The following is a 7400-nucleotide window of genomic DNA, read 5'->3' as shown; positions in this document are numbered from 1 at the left end:
TCTGCCAGCCTTCCACAACAACAAAAACCTCTTCTGATTTTACAATAGTAGACAAGATTCTATGTAAATATGTGTACATAGGTGGATAGTGGTGCACCTCCCTGTCCTAACTTAACATATATGTACAAACAAACAGGGTACTGCAACAAAACATTGCAGTGTTTAGGTTTCCAGCCAGTCTCCTTTTCCTGCCCCATTTTCTCCCTCTGTGGTCAGTCAGCATTCCATGTCCACAGAGCATGCACAGTTGGGGGGAGGGCCTATTTAGGTTTCCCCCTTACACTTGGAAATTTTGGAGGGTGTGTGTGTCTGGTCCCATACACATTAGAATATTGGATTGGGAAGCTCTGTCTCTGAACACCAGCTGTAGGAAATCATGAGTAAGGAAAGTCCTACTGAACTCAGGACCTTACTCTACTGTGGCGTCCCATAGGCATCTGTTTGACCACTTTGGGGCTGGATGTTGGCCTAGACTGGGCTTTAGTTTGATCCAGCAGGATTCTTTCTTATGTTCTTATGACAGGGGAAAGGTTTGGAAAATGATTAAACTTTCCACAAGTGTGTGCCTGGTATGTGTTAAAAACAGAATGCTGGGTTAGATGGATTGTTGGCCTGATTCAGCAAGACAATTACCGTATGTTCTCAAAACCTTGCTACAACTCTGTATACCTGACAAATTTTCTACCCTCTCCACACCAGTTCAGTACTGATATACTCAGCAGAGGCTATTCTGTTGGGCAAAGTGGGCCAAAGCCCTTCCAAAATCTCGAGCCTCCTCAAACCTCCAAAGTCATACAGTGGTACCTCGGTTTACAAACACAATTGGTTTCGGAACTCTGTACTTAACCTGAAGCGTACTTAACCTGAAGCGAACTTTCCCATTGAAAGTAATGGAAAGTGGATTAATCCATTCCAGACGGTCCGTGGAGTACTTAACCTGAAGCGAACTTTCCCATTGAAAGTAATGGAAAGTGGATTAATCCGTTCCAGATAGGTCCACGGAGTACTTAAACTGAAAATACTCAAACCGAGGCGTACTTAAACCGAGGTATGACTGTAATCTGGTCTTTCTCCTGTGTCCAGCAACTCTCTCCCACAGAAGTAGTGACATGAAAAATGCAAACTAAGCCTACAGTGCTATATGGTGCACAGTCAAATATCCATTCGGTTTCTAATAATTGTCTAATGGAGGGACAGAAGTTGTGCCTTTTAGAAATTTTAATTGGAGGCTTTGTTTTGAGTGCAGCTTAATTTAAAACTATATTATGTCCTTGTAATAATTGTGCCATGAGAACGAAGCATCAGAGAGCAAGTAACATGTTGCCCAATTCACAGTGTTCTGTGAAATAGAATAATGGACTGCAATGGCTTGACCTTTTCCATATTCTGTGACTTGACTGAATGGTCATTGTACTTCTCCCCCATTAACAGCCTGAGTAACCCAGCACCTGAATTGATGGAATGGGCACATATTCAAGTTCCAAAATAATGAAATGTTCAAAAGATGTTGATCCTTAGTACAGTGCTCTAAGAGGAGACATTAGCTACAAAACCAAAAATAGCCTCCTTCAAATATACAGGCAGAAATGAGCATAGGAAAAGGCTTGAGAGAGATTCTCATGAGAACTAGACAGGCTTAACCTGTACTTCTGGGGGGGGGGGGTATCCCTAAAACAGATGTTAAACTTTTTAATGAGACCTGTACAAGTTGTGACACAAGTGTGGAGCAACAAGTAAAGCATGACATCTCTGTGGACTTAGTGAACCACCTCTCTTACTGCCTGCCTAGGTCTGCAATAATGGGGTTCAGTATAGTGGGATATTGGGATGTGGGTGGCACTGTGGTCTAAACCACAGAGCCTAAGGCTTGCCGATCGGAAGGTCGGCGGTTCGAATCCCCACAACAGGGTGAGCTCCTGTTGCTCGGTCCCAGGTCCTGCCAACCTAGCAGTTTGAAAGCACGTCAAAGTGCAAGTAGATAAATAGGTACCTTTCCAGTGGGGAGGTAAACAGCGTTTCCATGCACTGCTCTAGTTCGCCAGAAGCAGCTTAGTCATGCTGGCCACATGACCTGGAAGCTGTCTGCGGACAAACACCAACTCCCTCGGCCAGTAAAGCGAGATGAGCGCTGCAACCCCAGAGTCGTCTGTGACTGGACTTAACGGTCAGGGGTTCCTTTACTTTTACCTTTATAGGGGGATAGGAAGTGTCTGGTAGACTATATGGCTGGTGGGTTCTCTTTGACCTGGTGGTGTTGCCAGACAGCACTCGCTTGCTTCTCTTTTCTCCCCACACTCCCATATTTTCTCTCTGAATTTTCGGCTTCTTGGGCAATCATAGGGCAAGTTTGAAGAACTTGTTGCCACCTTCTATTGAAATTGGCTGGAGATTGTTCCTCATGTGTAAGGAGCCCTGTGATCTGTATGTGCATACAGCCTATTCTCGCTTTGGTTCAATGCTCAGTCAGGACATAGCCAGCAAATCTATCAGCACCCAAGGGGGGGGGGGGGGTTAGAACTATGCAGTCCAACTCTGTAACACCTCAAATGTTCCTTTATCTCACTAGATGACTTGTACCACTATTGAAGTCAGGGCAGCCTCAAGCAGGTCGGGCGCCCTGGTGCTGAGGGGTGGAGATTGCCCCGGGTTCCCACCCTCGCAGGGCGCAGCATGGCTTCCGCGCGGCTTCGCCCCGCAGCGCCCCGCCTACCGGCCTGGCGCCCTAGCACCCCACATCACCAGGACTCTACCTAGAGCCGGTCCTGATTGAAGTGCTTGTCTTCAGTATACAGTATTTTATGTGTCTCTGTGTGTCTCTGAGCATTTTCATTACAACCATTCTTATGCTAGTGTTCCGTAATGCCACTGCCCTCATCAGCAATGCATATCAGATGTTACCTGGGGCAGGCCTAGTATTATTAATGCAATATTTGCATATTGGGGTGGCAGAGGCCGAGAGTGTATGACTTATCTAATACTACTTAGCAAATTTATGATACACGCAAGGTTCAAACTGCAGATTTCCTGATTTTGTAGCTCAGATCTAGCTACTACATTTAACAGCGGCAAACTGCAATCATCAATGAAATGGAGAAGTCTGTTAATGATGTGCAGTGTGTGAAGAAACATTAATTATTATTGTCCCCCATTCTCATGGTACTGGGGAACAGCAGCTGCACACATTTCATTTTCAGTGAGTCACACCCACTTATGCAACTGAAAAGCAGGCAGTAGAGGACTGCACACTCCAGACGAAGCCACCTGTGGGCTGATTCTATGTACAATTTAAAAGTTCTGTAGGTATTCAAGTGATTACATGGTTATCCAATGTTGCAGCAACTACTGAAAATTGCAATGACACAGTGGAACTCTCAGAATACAATGAGTGTAAGTGAAGCCTGTTGCCCCCTCTCACATGCCCTCATTCCTATAGTTCCCCATTTGTTGGGGGCTGAACATCTGAAACAGGGTGCCTTCTTTACTCATGTACAACCCCTCCATGATGTAGAAACTTGGAAGAGCAACTAATGGAGGCCAATGGAGTGACAGAGACGAGGGATGGAGCCAATGAGTTCGGCCCTACTCTGTACCTCACATAGCATGGAATTTAATTAGATGCTCTTGCGCAACTCTCATTCAATTGGATGTGCTTTGAACACTAGAACCTCCCTCTGAGTTATGGCAAAAATCAGATTCCTGTACTTCAGGGTCCTTTCAGGTAGCTACAGATTGTTCAAATTGTTCCTGAAATTAGCTAAATCCTTTCACCAAGATTGCAATTCCATGATCCTCTCTGACAAGAAAAAGCTGGGATGTTGGTAGCTATTTACGCTGCTTCATAGGGAAAGGAAACAGAAGTATCTCTGCAAATGCAACATTTTCTGACGGCCATCTCTCAATCCCTGTGAAATGAAAATTGAAGCCAGAAATCACACTTCTTCAGTGCATTTGTGTGTAAGAGCTGCAAATTTCTAGATGAGATCTGTCATTTTCAGGTGCTCTCTTTTAATCATTAGGAGAACGTAACATTTATAATTTCCAGGAAAATGGCCTAACAGGTAACTGGTATCTACACATTGTTCAGTGCAGATAAAAAAAATGTACAATGCCAGTGGTTTTTGGCTGTGGATTGATGAAGCAATGTGGAAAGTTACAGAGACATTGTTTCTATAAAACTTGTAGCACTGTTGTTTAGGGAATATTTAACCTTTAATACAAATCCATTTTTTTTATCTCCCCACTGGAATTCAAAGCATTTTCCCCTCATGTTAGATTTTCCTTCTGCCTTTGACCACTCTGTAGCTGCCTTAGTTTTTGTCTCTGGCCAGGCACAATGGGAGAGAAGAATAGGGGACTTGATTGCATGACAGCACTCTGAGAAAGCAATATAAAGAACACCAGCTTCAGTCTGGAGTAAATTTTTAGTGTAAATGAGTGTGAAATTGGACTTTCAGCAAAGAACTACCAGGCACATTGAAAAGGTGAAATTTATTTTTGTTGTTGCTGAAAACCTTATATAGCTTAATCTACTATCAGAAACTGGGGAAACCAAGATTTAAGCTCATAAAAGAGAGGAAACTGTGCTTTCTCTCCTTATTTGCTTTTTTCAAACACTATTCTCCTGTCTTCTTCTAGCATGCTCAACTCCCCTCCTTCTGTGCTGAAAATAATCATTCACTCTAAGGGCACTCTGCTGGAATATTTTTCTGCATGATTCAAACTAAAATAAATGGTAGTCGCAGAAGAGTATGGTAGAACCTTAAAAGGAGAATATTTTAGTGGATTCTACCCTAATGTGCTTGTGCAGGGAATACAATCCTAAGCATGTTTAGACACAAGTAAGCCCCACTATGGGATGTGAATGGCGCTGTGGGTTAAAGCACAGAGCCTAGGGCTTGACGATCAGAAGGTTGACGGTTCGAATCCCCACGACAGAGTGAGCTTCCGTTGCTCGGTCCCAGCTCCTGCCAACCTAGCAGGTCCCGCTCCGGCAGGAAGGTAAACGGTATTTCCATGCGCTGCTCTGGTTCACCAGAAGCGGCTTTGTCATGCTGGCCACATGACCTGGAAGCTGTACGCCGGCTCCCTCGGCCAATAACGCGAGATGAGCGCCGCAATCCCAGAGTCGGTCACGACTGGACCTAATGGTCAGGGGTCCCTTTACCTTTACCTTTAAGCCCCACTATGTTCAAGGGAACATTCTTTTTTATTAGCATTGCATGCCATCCCCAATCTCTGAGATTCCAGGGGTTCCAAGAACTTTACCCAGGCTTCATGTTTCCTATTGAAAATGAGGCACAGTGGAGACTGTGTTGTCTTTCAGATATATGGTTTATTTACATAGGACGGGTTCACAACATTGACACCCCGGAGGGTCCTGCTTTCCCATAGCTGCAACTGTGAATTAAACCAAAAATTAACCATGGCATACATGAACATGGTTCTCTCACTCCCCATTTTATCCTCACAACAGCTTTATGAAATAGAATAGGGTGAGAGACAGTGACAGGACTAAGGAGGGACTGGGGAGGAATGATGGGGACCGCCCCACCCCCTTCTCCTGAACCTTCCCGAGAACAGGACGACAGTATAGATTTAGAACAGTGGTTTGCAGAAGGGCATAGTTCAGAGGCTTCAGAGCAGAGAAGCTGGGAAAATACTGGAAGAGGAACAGCAGGAAGAAGAAGCACCAGGGGAGAGACAGCTGATAGACTCAGTGTCCTTGGAAAACATTCCTGACCACCCCTCTCCCAGGACCAGGTGGGCATTGAGAGAGCTCAGAGGCAGAAAGCTCAGATTAGCTGATGCAGGGGTGACATAGAATAGGAGTGACGTAGGGGAGTGGGACTTTACATGGAGCAACACCATTATTTAGGGAAGACTGCATTCCTTTGTCTCTCTCTGTGAATATTGGTAATAACTTTTATTGTTTCTCTGCTTCTTGACTGCTACCATAGGAGGGACTGGATCCCCCAAAGCCTGACACCTCCACAGCTGAGTGGGGAATTGAACTTTGGAAGCCTTGGTCCTAGTGCAATAATCTAACCACTACACCACACAGGCTCTTAAAAGCTAGTGTGCCACATAAATTATCAGTGCAATATTACCTATCAGTAACAAAACAGAACCTGACATTCTGCACCATGTAGTCTAATACAGGTAAACTTTGTGGTCAGCTTCAGGACACGAAGCTCTGGGAAAATGTTGCTTCTGTTCTAAATTGATAAGGAATACCTTATCAGAGGGATTCTCTGTTTTCTCTTCAGATCGTATACATCTTTCGCCTTTTACTAAAGATTCCCATGGAGAGCAACATTTATTTTTGTATTTCTGTACACTACCGTGATATTTTACAAGAGAGTGGTTTATAATTATTATATTTAATAAATAAAATCAATGCATGTTTTCTGAGACTGAGGATGCAATTGTGTACCTTTTTATCTAGGAGTACGCTCCACTGATCTCCAAGGAAGTTACTTGTGAGTAGATAGATATAGGCTTGCACTGCTCATCTGGTGTAGCCAAGGCATTTTCAAGCCTTTCTTTGTAGCCTGACTGGCTTTCTTTAATAAAACTGAACTTTCCCGGAATGCTGAATTTCATATGCCACATCAAATTGTATCCTTGGTGCAGTGCGATCATGGAATAAACACAGCTCTGTAAATACTATGAGACACTGCATCCAAGAATCTTAGTCTTGCTTTTGTTTCCATCCTATGCAAGCAAGAAATATTGCAATCAAGGAACAGCAATATCTCTCATGAGAGAATATTTCATCGATTAAAGCAGACAAGTGAGGGAGGAAAAAATCCATTCAATTGGATTGCAATGCTCAGCCTGAGAAAGCAACTTTGCTCCATGTGCTGGGCCGAAAATGACTATGAGGTAATCCCATCATAAATAATTGCTTTAAGCACCTCTGTATTATGGAAGTTGAAATTTGGAGCACAAAGGGATCTGCGATTGTAAAAGCATGTTGAGGGCTAGCTCTTATGATAATTGAGGCTTTTTCATTGGACACTTACTTCCTCGACTGCTGTACTTTTGGAGCATTGTCCAGCTGATACCTGAAGATCAAAGGAGCCTCCAGTTCTGTTTTTAAATGGTTATTCCTGTAGGAATTAAAGGAACTAAGGGAACAAATTACGCTGCCTTCTATGCAGCACAACAGGGGAGAGGAGGTATACATTTTGGAAGTGCTTCTTACAAATAGCCCAAAGGCAATTTTAAGTGCATTTTGGTCTTAAAATAGAATTTCAAACTGACCTGTTGGGGAGAAAAAGAATGCTGACTTTAATGAGCACCATTAAAGATTTGCCATTGTTACTGTCAGGATTTATCTTTCTCTTCTTGGAGTCCACATTTGAAGCTTGGGGTGTAAAGAAAACAAACAACTCCAC

The 7400-nt window shown here is 43.7% G+C and overlaps 1 pseudogene; it reads left to right on the top strand.

Annotated features, from left to right (window-relative positions):
- The first annotated feature begins 6252 nt into the window (after positions 1-6252).
- On the top strand, positions 6253-6320 carry LOC118084585 (U5 spliceosomal RNA; annotated as a pseudogene).
- Positions 6321-7400: the final 1080 nt, after the last annotated feature.

This window comes from Zootoca vivipara, chromosome 9 (assembly GCF_963506605.1).
Source record: "Zootoca vivipara chromosome 9, rZooViv1.1, whole genome shotgun sequence".
Classification (NCBI taxonomy): domain Eukaryota; kingdom Metazoa; phylum Chordata; class Lepidosauria; order Squamata; family Lacertidae; genus Zootoca; species Zootoca vivipara.
The sequence above is the reverse complement of the archived record's forward strand: the minus strand, read 5'-3'. Positions and strand labels throughout refer to the sequence as shown.